The 19,427-nt window shown below is 44.3% G+C and overlaps 1 long non-coding RNA gene across 1 annotated transcript; it reads right to left on the minus strand.

Moving 5' to 3' along the window:
- Positions 1 to 14,863: 14,863 nt before the first annotated feature.
- Positions 14,864 to 18,609, minus strand: LOC132655841 (uncharacterized). The gene is made up of 2 exons (XR_009593727.1): positions 18,150 to 18,609; positions 14,864 to 16,729 (listed from the first exon to the last, which is right to left on the minus strand). It is a non-coding gene; the product is annotated as an uncharacterized LOC132655841 (long non-coding RNA).
- Positions 18,610 to 19,427: the final 818 nt, after the last annotated feature.

Below are 19,427 nucleotides of genomic sequence, written 5' to 3' on the forward strand. Positions count from 1 at the left end.
AAATGGAAAATAATTGAGGAAGATCCCTATGCTAACCTCTAGCTCATGTAGACAAGTACACTCACAAATAGATAAATAAAGAAACACTTAATGAGGGGGCTGGAGAGATGGCTCAGTGGTTATGAGTATGGGCTGCTCTTCCAGGGGACCTGGGTCCATTTCCCAGCACCCACATGGCAGTTCAAAATTGTTCCAAAGGATCTGACACCCTCCCACAGACATCCAGTCAGGCAAGAAACCAATGCACCATTAATGAACTCCTTGTATTAAATTTCTTGCTATGCACTTTCCTTCCCTCTTATGGTTCCCAGTCTAGTTTATTGGGTTTTTGTTTGTTTGCTTGCTTCTTCCTAGATAGGTTTTCTCTCTGTAGCCTTGGCTGTCCTGGAACTCACACTGTAGAAAAGGCTAGCCTTGAACTCAGAAATCTGCCTGCCTCTGCCTCCCAAGTCCCCTTTCTCATTTCGTGACCTACATAGCCACATACCCAAATAGGCACAGCTATGATAGGCGAGGCCTGTGCTAAGCTATGAGCAAGGCCAAGGCAGTTGACGTCCTCCCTATGAGATGTTAACTACTAGGTGCAATTGTGCTGAGTCAAACTGAGGCCTTGGGATTGGCCAGCGGAGGATCTAGAGTTGTCTGTGGGGGTTCTTGGGACACCACAAAAGGAAAAAGTCAGGTACCCAAATCCGCATCATGAAGGGTGTTCAGGTCCCGTGAACCCCAGTGCATATGGCAGAGAAATCCAGGGCATTGGCTGGGCCGCCCCACCCTGTTCCTTTCGGCAGATGCTTCAAAACAATTCCCCCCGAAGCTGCTGTGACCCTCACTCCACTGGGCTTCCTGCTTTACATTTGCACAAGATGTGAGTCATTTGTCTGTTGTTTTCTCGGAAATAAGGTGGGTGAGAGGATTCTTCCATTATGTTCCCCATCGAGTCCTCAGCCTGGCATTAGCAGGGTCTCTAAGAAAAGTGAATGAGCAAATGTCCTTCCCTTTTAGAATTAATTTTATAGTTTAGTGTACAAAGCAATGTGTTCATCATGGCATCATTACACTTAGGGGTCATAATACTTTATTCTAATTTGTTCCCCTCCCCCACTGCTACCTCCTAGGCCCTCTTCAAGCCTCTCTGTCTGTTTCAAACCCCTTTTTCCCTTCATTGGTTCTCCCCTCCAACTTTTTTTTTTAAAGATCTTATTTATTTTCAATTTATGTGTATGTGTTTGCACCCTGTTCATGCCGGTGCCGTAGCTTATTTCGCTGTCTTTTGTTTCACACCTCCCTTAAGATGGCTTCCTTTTCTTTCATGCTTCCTTTTCCAGTTTTGTGATTTACACAAACACACATATAAATGTATATATATTATATTTACACACATCCATGATTTTTAAATATAGTATCTGCATTTAGAGAAGATCTATATTATTTGTCTGGCCTACTTTGTTTAACATGATTTCCAGCTGCAGCTGTTTTCCTGCAAATGTCATGAGTTAATTTCTCTTCATAGCTGCATAAAGTTCCATTATGTCAATGTACACTTATTTCCTAATTACATTTATTTATTTGTGTGTGTGTGTGTGTGTGTGTCTGTGTGTGTGTGCGTGCGCACATACCGCAGTGCATGTGTAGAAGGCAAAAGACAACTTACAGGACTTTCTCCTTCTACCATGTGAGTCCAAGAAGTGCAACTCAGCTCATTGGCTTGATAATAAGTACCTTTACTCTGAACCATCTCAGCCACAGCATTTTTTTTTTTTGTCCATTCGTTTGTTGATGTACACTAGGGCTGGTTCTGTTTCTTGTCTAATAAGAGTGTAGCTCTAAATATGAATGTTCAGGCATCTCAGTGGTAGGACTTTGGGTAGGACTTTGGTAGGTACCCAAACAGTACAAGCTAGATCATGTGGGTAATATGGGGTCTTAAAGTAATTTTATTTAGTATTTCCCTGGTGCGTAAGGATGTTGAACACCTTTTCAATGCTTATTGGGCACTTATATTTCTTCTTGCAAGAAGAAATACAGATTTGGTTCATTAGCCCATTCGTTGATTGACTGATTTGGGGTTTAGATGTTTACTGTTCAAAGTTCTTTATATATCCTAGAACAGATATTAACCCTGTTGAGTGTACAGCTGGCTCCCTCCCGTGTCCCACAGGCCGCCTTGTCATTGTGTCTTCCTAGTGCCTACACATAAGGTGGTACTCCCGCCACTGCTCCTGGCCTCTTTCTAGACCAGAAATACAAGGACATGAAAATTTCTCATCTTGTTCTCCATCCCATGGATTCCAGGAATGGTACTTGCACTTATAGATGGTAAGAATAAAAATAATGAGAGTAATCACATATAACCACAGATACTGAGACCTAAAATGAATAGGGAAAGGAGGATGACACTGAAAGCCTAGGAGAGTGGCGCCTGCTGAGAAGAAAGAGAGAAAGCCCAGACTTTGGAGTTTTGTGCTAAGGGATGTGGGGTACCCACTGTTAGTATTTAGGCAGCTTGATTCTGGGTTGCCTAGTAACCTATGAGGTCATGTGTCGCCTGCCGGGTAGTGGCACTTGGCAGGCGTGGTTAAGTTGATCCATAAAAGGACCAACCTGCCACTTTGTTCTCTCTTTTGCCCTCTTACTCTCTCCCTCTCTCCCCTCCCTCTGTGGGGGCACCACCCTCCTATCTCACTATCATGTCTCACTCTCTCCTTCTCTTTCTCTCTTCATCTCCATCCAATAAACTTCTTTCATATAAAATCTGTGCACATCATCATTTCACACACTGTTCTTTCTGGGTGTTGACTGTATGGTGAGTGTAGCTAAGGAAACAGGGAGGACAGAGATCACTCATTAGTCTAAGGGCCTGAGTCCTAAAGGGAAATGGAGACACTTATTTCTTCCTCTGTCCTTGGTAAGCCAGACTCCTTTTGCGTGGCAAAACTGTAAGCTCTTGAAAAGGTCCAAGCAAGGGAAGTGGCTAGGAACTTGTAAGGTCAGGTTTCCACATGCTGGGTGGATCTTGGCCTCCTGGCTGGGAGCTTCACAGTATTTTGATGAATTCCTGAGTCACAAGAACCTGCCAGGTTATGATGTCACCACCATGCAGGCTGAGACCTTGCTGCACATCTGGTTCCTAGAGCTGGAGGCCCCTCTGCTTTCCAGTGAGTGCAGAGAGGCTGGAGAAGCCATGCTGAGAGCAGGCAAGGTCACAGGATGCCCTGGGAAAAAGCAGCCCTCCAGAAAAGCCACATAGGTATCTTGTCACTCATAGAGTCTCTCTCTAGACAGAGCTGGCTGCTAACGCACAGACAGACTTTCTTGAAAGCTGGAAAATGGCCGAGGCTGTGTGAGGATTTGATTCTGGAAACAGCAAGCATGCTCCAGGTGGGAACTGCTGGGCAATCTTTTCTGGGCCAACTTGTCCTTTTCCCACTCCTGTCTCCAAACTTGCTTGAATGGCTGTTTTTTAATGAAACTCCTTCTTGTCCCCAACTTTTATTTTCTATCTTCCTGATCTGCAAAATAAAAGGCCGAGCATTGACCATGTAAAGCATGCTGTCCCCAAGGCCGAGCATTGACCATGTAAAGCATGCTGTCCCCAAGGCAGAGCCCTGACCACGTAAAGCCGCTGATGTCCCCATTTCCACACTGCAACCCCGGATCTCACACCCTCCAAACACTACTCTGTTTTTATTTTGCTTCTGTTTTGTTTTGTTTTTGAGACAAGAGACTCAGTTGTAAACAAGGCCCTCAAACTCAGAGCTCCTCCTGCCTCTTCTCCCCAAGTGCTGGGATCAAAGGTGTGCACCACCATATCCAACTCATTCTTAATTTACATAAGGGGAAGTAGGGATTTTGTTTGTCTCAATGGTCTGTTTTGCTGTCTGATTAACCTATTTGGATGGTAACTGATGGATTTTTGAAAGAGAACCTGTATAGCTTATTCTGCTTGAGGTATTTACTGTGGAGTCAGTATTTTTTTTTTTTTTTATTGCTAATACCTAGCAAAGTCTTTTGAAGGGCAGCGATGGCATGTACTATGCCTAACTTGTCTAGGGTGTTTCTCAATTTATTGTTATTATTTTTAATTTTGCCAGTCTTTTTTGTTTGTTTGTTTGTTTGTTTGTTTTTGAGCCAGGGTTTCTATGTATAGCCCCGTATGTCCCAGAACTCACTCTGTAGAACAGGCTGGCCTTGAACTCACAGATCCACCTGCCTCCCAAGTGCTGGGATTAACGGTGTGTGGAACCATGTCCAGCTCAATTTTACCAGTTTCCCAATAAAGATAAGTAGAAAAGTTCCTTTATGTGTGATTATTTTGTTCCTTTATTAATTTTGTTTTAAAGTAACTATTGGTTACACAAATTTACAAAACACAGTGACAGTGATATTCTGGTGTAAAATGAGAAAACAAATATTCTCTCCCACTCTGCAAACTGTCTCTCTCCCTTCTGTTTTTATTTTTTCCTTTGATGTGTTGAACATTTTAGATTGATGAAATTTCATTTGTCAATTTTTGCTTTTGTTGCCTGAATTTTGGGGTGCTTTTAAAAATTGTTTCTCATTCTAATGTTATGAAGCAGTTTTGTAGTCTTGAGTCCTTAATTAAGTCCTTAATCTATTTTGAGGTGGTTTGTGTATATGGTTGGAGATAAGGGTCTCTTTTACATGGTTATTCTCATGTAAATACCCAGCACAGTTTACTGGAAACATTGTTTCTAACACCTCACTGTTTCTTCTGTCCAAGTGATCATTCTCTTATAAAACATTAATACAATCCAGCCAAGAAAAATCTCAAGATAAAATTATTCAGTATGTTTTTTAAATTTTCTTTTATTTAAACATGACCAATGTCAGGCATCTGTGCCTTATGCTAAATCAATTTAAGCAGCTTTAATTTGGCTTCCACCATTCTATAAAAGCTTGTTTGACAGAAGTGCGCAGCTGATACGCTCATTTAGATGAAGTGCTCATGATGTGTTCTTACAATATGAAAATTTTAAAATGCTGCATCCATAGTTAATTTACATCTCTTAAAGTTACCTCATTTTGCTGCAGGGTGGAGCTCAGCAAGCACGCTCACACATGGAGAGAACTCACCTCAGCTCTCTGGACTCGTATTTGTTTTGTGGCACACATGTGGCTACACTTGCCAGATATTAATAACGCGCCACCCTACAGTTCCAGTTCTGAAACATCATGAGACTCTGGAAAAGGAAAAAAACTTAAATCATTTATTCCAAGGCCCAAATCTGGCTAAATGTCTGATTTTATATATCCTACAAACTAGGAATGGGTTTTCTTTTTTTAAAAACAGATATAGTATCAAACTGCCCTCTTTCTCCATAGATAGTGCAGCTCTCAGAACTCATCAAAAAAGTTTCTTTGAGCAGTGGATAGTGGTCAAAGTATCTATGAAATGTTCAGTCACATGTGAGATATCTATATTACTCTCCCTTGGCCAAGTCTCAGGGTCCATAATGGGGGAAGGGCAGAAGGAGTCTCAGAGCGAGAGGCTGGGCAGGACCAAGCGGAAACAGTGTCTTCTGGATAAGAAGGCCGACGCATTCCTAAACTGACAGTAGCCATGGCACAAGACCAAGTTAGCCGATATTCCAGCAGGGAGGAGGAAGGGGTTCATGATCCTCCATCCGCACCTGAGGACCTACTGACAGTGATGTCTTCTGGGAGAGGGAGAATCCATTTTCTTTACTGGTGTGGCTCCACACCCATGAGTATATGGGAAGCACAAATTGGACTTGGTGAGTTATTTTTTAAATAAATAAATATAGAGGACATAGGGGCTAGAGGAGGTAGGGGTAAGGGATGAATCCAGGAGGAGTTAGAAGAAAGAGCAAGGGATGAATATCATCAAAAAAATATTGTATGGCATTCTCAAATAATCAGTTAAAATGTTATATTTTCTAAAAGGAAGCTCGCAGAGAGAACAAAACAAAATAGCTAATGCTAAACCAAGATAACAATGCCAAAGAAATCTTCCTCAAATGCCAAAGGACAACACATTATACAAAGATTAGAGGGGAAATTGCAAACCCCTTGGGGAACCCCACACTCATTTGTATAGGAAAACTGGTATTTTCTTAATCCGGAACCATATATGACACAAGCTCTGAGGAGCAGCCAACATTGTTCCCAGAGAGGAGCCCTCAGTGGGAATAGCACCACCACCCTTGGCAGCATGGTAAATGGTACAAAAATAAATGTTGACTCCCAAACATACCAGTTTTGGAGAAGTTTAAACAATCATCTCTACTGGGTGGAAGGTAAAGTTTACGACCTCTCCCTGAGGGATTACTGCTGGTGCACAATAAATACTTCAAGCCCCAGTGCAGACTAGAGGTGAAACTACTGAGAGATCCACATCACTGGGATCTTGCTATGTGCCAAACATTTCTCTTTTGGAAAGGGCCTTGTCTTAGGGTCACTATTGCTGATGAAACACCACGAGAAGCAACTTGAGAAGGAAAGGGTTTATTTTGCTCACACACACATATTTAAAATAATAACAGATATTGAGATGTTACAGTAATGGATAGTTGTAATATCTATTATCGATTTTTAACATTATTGTGTGTGTGCATAATGTGTGTGGGCATGTGGGCCACAGGGCATGTATGGAGATTAGGGGACAACTTTGTGGCATTCATTCTTTCCTGGGGACCCAGCTAGGGCTATCAGGCTTATGCAGCAAGTGCCTTTGTCCATGAGCCATCTGGCCCAACAACAGTAATATGTATCTATCAATATTTAACAATTATTGTTATTATAACTGATGGCTTGTGTTTAACTGTGATTTGAGTTGCTCAAGCAACTCATTAAATACTCCCTGCTTACCATGGGTACAGCTTTAGGCGAGAGTGTGGATCTGAGCGTGAACACTCTGAGTTGAGTCCTGAAAGGAACCACAAACCCCTGAGTAGGTAGCTCCAACTCTAGTTTTAGTGTCCTTCTGTAAAACAGTGATAATAATATCGATTTCCTCAAGGGGCTGCTGTGAGGGCTGAAGGAGGAAACACATTTGGAAGACGTGGGAAGGTGGCAGCACTGAGTTCCCATCATGGGCACCAACGCCATCCATCATCTGGTAGTTTGCTTGCTTGCTTGCTTGTTTGATTGTTTTTCAAGACAAGTTTTCTCCATGTAGCCTGGCTGGCTTGGAACTTGCTTTGTAGACCACGCTGGCCTGAAACTCAGAGATTCACCTGTCTCTGGCTTCCAAGCACTGAGATTAAAGTCACGTGCCACCACCTCCTGGCTCATCCAGAAGTTTCCTAATGACCAGGTACATTCCAAAGAGAGCCAAAAGCACAGAAGATGACCTCAGGTGGCACCTTACCTGCCTACAGCCCTCCAGGCTGGCTCCTTGATTTTCTTCTGACTTGGTGGATTCTGGCTGCTTGTTTCCTCGCTGCCTTTCTGCTGAGTTTTCTGAGTAGCATTTTCAGTCAGGCTTCCCAGCCATACACCCCCAATTCTGGGTAGCATGTAAATACCTGCCTTTTCTCCTTCATCAGTGAGGAGGTGGAAACAATGGCCTCAGAGGGGAGAGGGTGACCTAATATCTGGCTCAATCTCTCCATTTCCCATCATTAACACATTTATTTGATTATCTGAGATTCCTCGGATTAAATGATCTGACTTCTACAGTGAGGAAGTGTGACGAAACCTCTCTCCGTGTTGCCTGCCCCCACGCCCTTTCCTCTCTGCCTACTTACTCACAAAGAATGAGTATGCTAAGATCAAGGAATTACCATACCATGTGTATAGCTATCAGGTGTCTCGCACAACTGAGACTAAGCCCAGGGCGTTGATTCCAGCAGATTTCTTAAAAACTAAGGGTCCCTTTTCCAAAATAAACAAGGTGAAAAGGCTGGGCTTTCCTTTCAAGTTCCCACAGGCCCACTCTTGTTCACTAATGGGAGGTCACTTTATCCAGCCTCCTCTTTACTCTGATGGTAATGATATGCTCAGGGTCTCCTGCATGGATACTAGCCATGCCTAGAAGGAGTCTAGCTGTCTTCTACAACTAATGAATACTGAAGGCAGGCTAATTGTGTAAAAAAAAGTTTATTTAGCTCACAGCTCTAGAGGCACAGCACTGGAATCAGCTCAGTTCAGCCCTGCTAAGAACTTCATGGCAGTTAAGTATGGGTTTATGAGAGAGGAAGAGAATACTACCGAAAAGGAAGCGATTAAGTGTTTGGATCTACTCATAACAACTGGCTCTCATGAGAACTCATTTCCCTCCAGTGACCTCCCTTTGGCCCTATCTCTTAAGTGGTTTCATCATTTCCTGTTCTACACTAGGTGCCAAGCTGCCAACACAAAACCTTTGGGAGACAAGCCATATGCGACCGTAGCAGCAGGCCTTCTGACAGAGCCGTCAGACCACACTCACTATCTTCTTCCCCTCAGGTGGCAGCTACTCTTTGGTCTTCTCTGCGTGTGCTGTTCTCTTCAGGCCTAAGGTTCCCCATGGGTGGTGAGGAGATGCTTATCTAGGATGGAGGCAGACTGGGCTTTCAGCACTGGATTGTTAAGACATGGAATCAATGAATTTTCTCAGACTGAGTAAGGTTCAGAACAGAGGTTTCAGTAGGAAAGTTGATGCCTGACTCAAGAAAACAAAAACAACAACAAAGGAAGGAAGGAAGGTAGGAAGGAAGAAAGGGAACACTGATGTCAAGTGTGTCAGAAACCACAGGGACTCACCTACCGCCTGCTTTCTAGCAGCCAGAGTCCACAACACCATTCTGAATGGGGTCTTGGTGTCTCATACCTGTGGCTGTGATAAGTTGAGTCAAAGTGACTGTTAGGATTATATCCCCAGGAACCACTGACATTACCTGCAATGGCAGCTACAAAGTATGGCCTAGGACCAGAACTCTTAAGGTGTCAGAGAGTCAGAAACAAGACAAGATCTGCCATAGTGGATAATGTTATAGCATCTATAGGACAATCTTTTTGATACCAGAACAAACGGACTAAAAGACAACTTAAAAGTATAGCTAGGCATGGATCAGGCATGAACTTATCAAGCTCTTTAGTAGAGGCACTAAACTGTCAACTGTCATGACTTGCTGGCAATACCTGTTCACCAAGTGGTCTCTGCAATGCATTTCCTTCTACTGCCCCTCCATTCCCAAGAAAGGGTTTCTCTGTAGAAAAGAAAATAATAATTGTGGGGATGGAGAGATGACTCAGCGATTCGCAGCATCTACATGGCAGCCCACAACTCTCTGTAACTCTAGTTCCAGAAAATCTAACACCTTCACACAAGCTATGTGCAGGCAAAACATGAATACACATAAAATAAAAATTAAAGAAATACTTTAAAAATTAAGAAATAACATTTAATATACTGGACGGTGGTATACACTTCTAATCCTAGGTTTCAGGAGGCAGAGGAGGGTTGCTGAAAATGCAAGGTCAGCCTCAACTATACGTTCAGATCTAGGCGAGCCAGGCCTACATAAGCAGCACCCTACCTCAACACCCCACCCCCAAAGTAAATAAAAATGTTAAGAAGCCACAATAATAGTAAAAAAGAATCCAAAAAAATAAATCCAGAATAAACAACTTAAGTATGTTCCTAAAAGTAGACATCATGAAAGAAAAAAAATAGGGTCCTGGAGGCAGTGTCAAGAGGGTATGCTACCAGACCAAGGCCAGCCTAGTCTAGGTTTACATGGTAAGTTCTGGGCTAGCTAGGCTACATAATGGGACACTGTCTCAAAAATAATAAAAATAAAATTGTAAATGAAAATTGAAAATTGTTTAAACATCTAACATTGGAGATGTGGCTAAACACGTGATGTGGGAAGGTACAGCTCGGGGTTGGAGCATATGTTTATGAACAAGGCTTTGATCCCAAACACAAAAACCAAGTGCAAAAGCAAAAACTACCAGCACCCTCACCGAGTGGGGCACAGTGGTATGATTCATCTGTGAAAAATGACAACAAGGCTGGGAGTATAGCTCGAAGAGAGAACACATGCTCAGCATTCAAAGTAAAAATAACAGGAGAATATTTAACAAAATGCAAGGATCAAGAATGAGGCCTCACACTGTCTCTCTTTGGTCAATCAGTGACAGGTTTTGTTCTTTTTAGATTAATTTTAATTGTATTCACCTTCACTTATTGTTTTCTAAAACATCTAAAGAAAAGATGCATTAAAAGCAAAAACAAAAACCTTTTGCAGCTGGGCTCAGTGGTGCAAACCTATGATCCCAACACTCTGAGAGGCAGAGGCAGGTGGATCTCTATGAGTTTGAGGCCAGCCTGGTCAACAAAGTTGAGTCCAGGACAGCCACGGCTACACAGAGAAACCCTGTCACGAAAAACCAAAAACAAACAAACAAACAAACAAACTTTTACTTTTTCACCTTTATAGTTACCTTTAAGTGAAATTCCCAAAGAGCAATAAGAATTCGTTCTGATGCCTCTCTCCGGGGCAAAGCGGGAGAGCTGGCCTGTCAGCACGGGTGCAGGAAAGCTAGCAGGCTGGCCAGCTCGCTGCCACCCAGGCCCAGATGCATGGCTTTGAGTTGGCCACCCCAACATCTACCCCATCTACGGTCTGCTGGAGTGTGTGAAGGGGCCAATCCCGCACATGCAAAGCTGTAGGATTGCTGTGACACATGGTAACAGCAGGATATGTGAGAGGAGTCCCAGTGAGAGGAGTCCCAGTGAGGATCCAGAGGCCTCCAACCAGAGCAATGACTCAGTGAAAAAAGTATTTTCAGGTAAAGCTGTTGGCCAAGGGCTGTACTGTGTGACACACACAGCTTTCATGGCAAGATTTGTTGCTGTTTTGTTTTCTTTTGGAGGTGGAGAAGGTTGCAAGGGCAGAAGGCAGATCTGGAGGGATGGGAAGATGAGATAAGTGGGATTGAGGTACATGATGTGAAATTCACAAAGAATCAATAAAAAACTTAAAAAAGAATTTACTCTGATAACTGTATTTATTCAATAACGTATTTGTTGTAGAATTTACTTGCACATTAAACTTGACAGAAACTTTTTACCTTCCGGACATCAACAACTTCTTTGTTCCAGTTTTTCTTTCTTCACTTATCATGATATTTCCTGTAAGAAGTAGAAGGGCATAGACAAGATACCTAATAGCTCATAAAGGCATGCCATTCACCCAGACAATATATATTTATTAAGCCTCTATGCTAGTCCCTGTGCCAAAGAATGAGGACATCATTGTGAAATAGATCGATTCCCTCTATAGTTGTGATGCTTGCAGTCTGGGTTCACTCTCAGCACACCTCACACTTGGCAATCCATCATTCAAGTCAGTATGGCCAATTTCCCATGGAAGCCACATTCCAACATTCCAGAGCCCCTTATTGTGGTAAAATTTCTCAACGTGAGACTGCAAGTCACTCTTCAAGATTGAGATTCTCTTACTGAAAAGTAAAATAGCATTTTCAAGTATTTCTTACACTAAGATTTGAATATTCAGAGTCCTATTTCAAAAGAGCTATCCTTGAAAGACAACATACTGTGAGTCAGCAATATGGTTTCAGAGTAAAAGTGCTAGCTCAGCCAGAAGACTGAGTGTGATCACTCAGACCCACATGGTGGAACGAGAACCGAGCCCAACAAATTGTCTTCTGACTTGCACACGTGTGCTGTGGCAAACACACACATAATAAACAGACAAACAAATAAATGAGCTTTAAAATAAAAGACATATACATGAATAAAACTCCACAGTAACTCTTATCCTACAGGATGGGAGAGAAGATGAAAGCCAAAGGAAAGAAAGTATGAAAAGAGGTTCAAGAGACGGCTCAGCATTTAAGAGGGCTTACTGCTCTTGCAGAGGACTCCAAGTTTTGACCCCAGAACCCAATTCAAGCAACTTAGAGCCCACTGCAACTCCACTGTGTACACATCCCCATATACAAATACTCACACATAAACAGTTGAAAATGAAACAAATCATTAAAAAAAAAATATCAGAAAGTGTACAAGGAGATGGTGGGGTCTGTGATCCTGGGCAAGTTACAAGGCCATTGGAGTTCCCTTCCCACCAATATGGCGTTAGGAATGACTGAGGGGAGTCACCCCGGCCTTGAGTAACATAAGAGAACACCCATTTCTAGTTTTCTTTCAGTTTATTATTTGCTCAGAAAGTTGAATTGTCACAGTGTCTAGAACCTGATGCTGAGGAGCTCAGGTTCAAATGAAGCAAGGTTGACAGATGTTTATGACAATGGACAGACACACAGAACCTGAGGCTGTCACAAGCCTAGATAGCCTGGGACAAGAAGTTTTGGTCAAAAAGTGATGACGTTTGTTTTGGTTTTGTATTGGTGAGTGATTAAGTGCCACAAAACTTAGCAACTTAAGACAAATGCAATGTTTATTGATCTCCCAGAAGTCTGAGGATCAAATGGGCTCAGCTGGGTGATTTCTGTCCCTTCTGCAGCTGGAAAAAAGAGAAGTGCAGCATGTTGGGGACCCCAGACAGCGATGGGATGCTGGTGTGGATAGTAACAAAGAGCCAGGACTGTGAAGTCCTGACTAGCAGCGAGGAGGAGCTCGTGAAACCTCTGAGCAAAAGCAGGCCACCCTTCGACTTGCGTTTAAGAGAGTGCACTCAGAGGCTAGGCCCCATTCTTGACATTATCCCTGGGGCTATGTGCTTCAGGGATGAGCTGCATCATCTCCTAAGACACTAGCTGTAGACATCTCACAATTCCATGTAGGGGATGGAGTCACAAGGGAGGCCATCGGAGCAGCCGAGAGCTATCATGAGCACGTGCTGTGAGGAGGGCAGGCGATGTCTGCAACTGCACACAGTCTCTTTAGACTACTCAGGAAGGAATCGCCACTCTGGACACATTCATTAGGACCCGCCACTGTGATGCTGGAAGGTCCAGAGGTGAGAGTAAGGTGGGAGGGGTGAGAAGGACATAAGAGTGAGTGTTTAAAGACAGACATTTTGGGATGCTGCCTCGTAGTGCTGATCTTTTCATGAGACTGGTGGCTACCAGTGACCCCTTCCTTCTTGCCCATCACTCAGGTAGCACACCTACTCCAAAGATTTGAAAGGAAGTTGAATGGCAAGAAACATCAGCAAAGGAATGGGAGCAAGATGGGGAAGAGGGAACTCTGTATTGTGCCCTGAGGAGCAGCTTACTGTTGTGTATGACTGTGCCTCCATGTGGCTGGACAAGCAGGCACGACAGCACAGATATTCCTTCTGTCATTGGCTGCAGGCTGCTCCCAGCATGGCTATACTTCCCCAGGCCTGCTGTGTCCCAAGTAATAGCTAATCTAATGCTAGAGTCTGAGATCCTTACCACGTGAAAGCTGTCAGCACACACAGGAAGGGGAAGAACTGGGCATAAGAGGGGCATAGATGATGTGTACCTCCCCTGCTCAACTTTTATTTCTTTATCTTTATTTTTTCTCTAGACAGGTCTCACTATGTAGCTTTGGCTAGACTGAAACTTGCTGTATTGACCAGGCTGGGCTAGAATTCACAGATATCTGCCTGCTTCTGCCTCCTAAGTGCTGAGGTTTAGGGTGTGAGGTACCATACCCTGCCCATGCCAAAGGTTTAAAACACCTGCAGGACAAAAGCCATAAGCCTGGCACCGAAGAAAATGGTAAAAAAGGCTAACCCTAAGCCTACTGCTCCCTGGACTCTGATGGATCCCTCCGAGGAGCTCAGACTTTCCTTCCCCTTCTCTTGCAGACTGCCCTTTATCCACGTTCTTCTTCACCTTCCCCTAAATTGCTATGGAATTATCAGCTCTCTGTCTTGTTCCCCTTTAGAGAACAGTATATAGCCAGGCTAGACCAATTAGAAACTCACTCCCCACTATGGAAACTGACTAGAGCTGAATGGCAGGCTGAGAGGCTCCCTCCCCCTTATTTATTTATTTATTTATTTATTTTCTTGCCTATACAGCCTGATCCCGGCCCCTCCCTCCTCTCTTTCCAATCCCATCCTCCTGCTTCCTCCCCCCACTCCCTCACTCCTTTTTTACAGAGAGTCCTAGGAGAATAAAGACTACAGTGTGCCTTCATCTATTTCATGAGGTGCTTTGATCTTAAAATGTGGGCAAAGCTGAATGGTGCTTCAGACTCATCATAAAAACTATGCATTTCATCCTCTTCAGAAAATACTTCCAGGGTTATGGACCAGCACAAATCTTGCAAAACCTGGAATTCTCTATTTCAATCCCATTGAGATTATCATACAGTACTGAGGGGAATGTAAGTAGGTCTTTGACAAAAGGTTAGTGGTATCTAGTAAGTAAAAGTAAATGTTTGCACACCCTTTTCACTCCTGTGCATGGTTACCTCACTGCAAGACAATATGTGTATTCCCTGTAACTCACACAAGAGCTGGAAACTAAATTACCCAAAGTACCACCCACCATAGACTGGATCAATAAGTCACAGTGTGTTCCCATGAGACAGCCATACAAACTTTCTCAAACATGAGCTTGCGTGAAAGAAGCTCCATATAAAAGAAGGATTGGATCTGTGTAAGCATGTGACAATTTTGGAATTTTGGTTTCCTTAAAAAACAGAAACATTATGTGTTTTCATTTTAATTCCAGGTGTAGGGATGTGGGGCTGATTCAGATTGCCTGCAGCAGCTGACTATGATTTGCCTCATGTTCTAGCAGAAGTGTGGTTTTTGCCAGCTCAGATAATTTCTGCAGTTTTGTGATGTTTGGAATTCTGGGAACTTTTCACAAAGTACATAAATGCTGGGCCCCAGTCGGTGTTTGTTGGTCAGTTAGGGAGGTTGGTTGCAGTTTGCTAGTAACCATTGATCAAAGAAGAAACAAAAGGAAATAAATTAGATTTAGGGATTTTTTTTTTATTTCCTCTCTCCCCTCTCTCCCTGTTTCTCTCCTATCTAGTCTTAAGGGGTGAAACCTTCCAGGAGCAGGGGGAGATAAAGAGTGGGTGGCAGGGAAGAAGAACCCACAAAAAAGCAAAAGACTGGCTACATGTAACTAACAAGATTATGACTATGCTGGGGTGGCGGTAGGGTGGGTCTAGGGGGTTGGGGTACTTCAGGGATACTACTAATACTCTGCAACCACTGGACAGTCTTTTCCTGCCTGAAACTTAAACATTACCTAAAACGCAAAGCTCATGAGGATTATTGTGCAAAAGCTTCATGAGCAAATAATATATTTTAGTATGTCTTCTGAGATGGAGAATGCTGCCATCCTGTTTAGAGGATCTTCAAAACACACCTTGTAGCGGCTCAGAGTGACCCTGTCTGTGGGCATCATTGTTCTGCTGAGGAAGATTTACAGAAATGGAGACAAGAAGCATGTTATTCCTTATAGCATTTGGATAAGGCATAGCAGCATGACTGTGTGGGCATCTTAACAATTTCTCTTCACTTTATGCATGTGTTGGGGGTTGCCCACAGAGATGGATTGTTGCAGGTGGTTGTGATGTTCCACGTGGGTGCTGGGAACAGCACTTGGTTCCCCTGAAGCAGCCGGTGATCTTAACTGCTGAGCCATTTCTCCAGCATCCCCCTTCCAAGTGTGCTTTTAAAAGCATTCTTCTTAAAATGGCTTTATAGTTTTGGCCTGGGATGTAAGTCAGTGGTAAAATACTTTCCTAGCATGCACAGATCTTTGAATTACAGCCCCAACACCAGTGGGGGGAGGTACATGTTTTTAAGTCAATCAATTCAGAGAAGCATGAAGACCAAATCAATATAAAAATAAAGGTCACCCCTCCTACCACTTTCCCATATTGTCATTCGGTGAATACCACCAGTCCAGCAATCCCTCAGGAAAAGATAGCAACTATTTTGTAAACTTTGGTGTCAACGAAACAAAAAACAAATTGTAAAAGGAATCACATGGTTACCCCCACTTCAATCTCTTAAAGAGGAACTTCAGGGGGCTGTAAACAGTCTCTTTCTGGTCCCGCCTTTGATGAGATGAGTGTTCTGATAAGGACATAGTTGGGATTCTAGGGCAGGGGCCCTTCTGATGCTGCGCCCACCTGACAGGGGTGGGAGGTGGATGGAAGGGCAGTTTGCTTGCCCTGGGGACTTTCTGAGAGGGGGGTTCATGGAATGAAAGCAGAGGCCATCACACAGCCAAAAGGAAGAGACAGTATCACCGATTAGTGCCCACACAGTGAGTCCCTAGGGGCCTCAGCAGGTGAACGTGCAGGAAGGCACGAGGACTGGAGGACTGGACACTGGCCTCAGAAGGGACCAGACGGAGAAACAGAAGGAAGCAGCATGCTGCTGGCCTGAGTGCTCTTACATACCTTCACAGTTTCTCCAGTAACTGTAAAAAGGAAACACCTTCGCCAGAGGTTATAGTATTCACCTCAGGTTCTGTCACTGGAAGCTGAGCATAAAGATAAAATCTTGTTCATTGCATGGATCCTTCTCCAATTGGTTTCCCACAGTTTTTCACAAGAACATGAATCACTATAATAATTATGGGGAGAGTTAATAAAGTGCAAACCCTGGCCTTTCACCAGGCCGTGGTGGCCCCCTGCTGACCAGGGCCACTGGGTTTGTCACAGATCTTCAAGGGGGTCGAGGATACTCTGACACCAGGCAGGATACAGGACATCAAACCTCTTCAGGTGTTGGACTTCAGCCACCCACGTAGAAGGCACTCAGAGGCAGGCATTTCCACATCAAGGTCTCAAACCGAGGTTAGCATCCACTGTGACTGGCTAATGACAGGGACCAAACCAGGCCATTAGTAGCTCATAGTTTTGAACACGTGCTCCACCTGGTCCCTTAGTGTCACATATACCATCCTGTTTAATACTGCTAACTCTGTAAGGATGGTATTTGTTCCATCATTAGCCACATAATATAGATGAAGAAATGGAAGCAAAGGGCAACAGTTACAAACTCAGAGTTAGAGTACAAGCCTCCATAGGGTGCTCAAAGAAAAGGCCCCAATGCCAAACACCTGGTCCATGGATACCGGGAGCAATTAAAGTCCTAGCACACTTCAGCTCACCATCGTGTATGCTGGGTGTTGACTACCTGACCTTTCACCAGAGTGCATGCTCAGTTTCAGAAAGCATAGAATGGGAAGGTGGCTATTTGTGTAAGTGCATGGGTCCGTGTAAAGGAACGTGTAAGCATGAATGTGTGATTTGAGTGGGATATTTGTAATTATGTGACTGCATCTATACATGTGTGAAGATGTTATAGGTACATGAGTGTGTGCATGAATTTGTTGGGGGTGGATATGTAAGTGTAAGTATATGGATATAAATTTGTGTGACTACATGAGTATGCATCTGTTAGGACTCTATATGTACACACACATATATCTGCATGGATGTGTGTGTGCATGTGTACAAAAGCATGGGTATGTATAGCCTAGTGCAGGTCTGCACATATCTGTGTACCTGTGTATATGTTGCTGTGTGTGCACCTGTGCTGCTCTGAATTTCCTTCACTTGCCACCAGATCAGGTGGCACATGAACTCCACCCTCTGACGAGAAAGCTTGAGGGACTCATTCAAGGGCAGTTCTGGCCACAGAGAAGCTGCCAGCTGAAGGAGGACAGGCGCTCAACTCGCCAAACCTTCACACTGTGTGCCCGCCACTCCACTGGTTGCTGCCTGACTTGGATGAGGCCAAGAGAGCTGAGGTATGGTAAGGAACACCGGGTTTGGAACCAGATGGACTCCAATTCCTGCCCTGCCTGCGGCCACTAAGGGACCATGAGCAAGCCACACTACCTTTCTGGCCCTCCCTTCACTCTGATAAAGTACAGCACTAATACTCAGGGTGTAAACATAATCAATGACAATTTTGTCCTAATGAACAAGGAAAATCTTTTTTCGTGTTTCTTTTTTAAAGCTGCCACTCTGAGCCTAATCCAGGCTGCATGAGAGGTGGGAGGTGGTCCGTGGCTCATCTTAATGACCCATTTGGCCTCTTTGAAAGCCACTGACAAATAAAGCCCTGGGGTCACAAAGCTCTAGAGCCCGAGACTGCACAGCTCGCAGAGATCAGCCCCGCGTTCTTCAAGAGGAACCAGGAAAAAGCACCTGTTATGCAACAAACCCCACTGCTAGCTGAAAAACCGACCAGAGAGAACGATGCCTGTTTAAAAATGAAATACTACACCTGTGTCAGTTGATAGCCTGACTCTTCAAGGACCCGGACTGAAATAAAGAAAGACCGTCTCGGCAGGGAGGCCGTGGTGGCGCTGGGGAAAAGCCAGGCGGAACAATGACGGAGTAGCCGCCAGGCCACCTGCCTGGGAGGCGGAAACTGAGTCAATAAAGCCACTAAGCAAACAGTTGTGTTCAGTTTGCACAGAGGTTAAGGCTTGTGGGCCGCGCAGCGCTGGGAGCCGGCACACCTCCTCCGGTAAATCCGAGCCAAGCTCCCAGCAGAGCTTTGTTTACTCCTTTCAAGGCAAGATGGCGGCCCGCGGCGCTGCGGGGCCCACGCGGGCGAGCCGTACCACCCGCAGCGGGCTGCACCCCAGGGTGGCTCCCCTGCACGCGTCCTCTCGCTCAGCGACACTGGGGGTCCCGCTCTCTTGCTGAAACAGGGGCTGCATAGAGAGAATGGGGAGGAGGGGCTCTTTAGTCTCTGTCGCTTAGACGCAGCGTGGGAAAGTAGCTTCTGAAGTGAGCAGAGGGCAGGGGAGGAAGAAGGTTGGCTGCATGTCTGGGCCGGAGCTCTCAGCCTTCAAAGCAGTGTTCGAGCAGCGACAAAGCACCTCTTCCATCTGTGTGCTTAAAACATGCTTCCACTCCAGCAACAGAGTTATTTAGAAGCGGGACAGTTTTGAATGAAAGCACTTGGGATGTCTATGGCTGTCTTACATGTGGTGCATGGTGCGATGCATTGATGTGGTTGTGACTTGGTTACCATTAACATTTTCTTTTATTTTTATTTTTTTTGTGAGGAGTGGAGGAGGTGATTGTCAGGATAGCTGCACTGTATAACATTTCATGTTGTGGAAGCAGGAAGAGCTGAGGAGAAAGCAGGCAAGTGCCTAAAGGCCCTGCAATATCTCTCACCTCTGCAACAGCAAGTTTTGCTGGGTCTAGCATGTTGGCTTACGTCTAAAATCTTAACATTCCGGAGGCTGAGGCAGGAGGATGGCCACGGATTCAAGCTCTGCCTGGGCTACATAGTGAGACCCTATAAATGAATAAATGAAATCAGAGATGCAAATGGATTCTGAAAATTATGTTGGTACCAGCCTTAACCAGGCTAAGAACCTCAACATATTCTGTTTTAAAATTTCTTCTCCTAACCGGTGTGTGTGTGTGTGTGTGTGTGTGTGTGTGTGGGTGGGTGGGTGACCCACGCCTTTAATCCCAGCACTCAGGGTCTCTGAGTTCGAGGCCTACAGAGCAAGTTTCAGGATAGTCAGGGCTACATAGA

The sequence above is a fragment of the Meriones unguiculatus genome, chromosome 8 (genome assembly GCF_030254825.1).
Source record: "Meriones unguiculatus strain TT.TT164.6M chromosome 8, Bangor_MerUng_6.1, whole genome shotgun sequence".
Lineage (NCBI taxonomy): Eukaryota > Metazoa > Chordata > Mammalia > Rodentia > Muridae > Meriones > Meriones unguiculatus.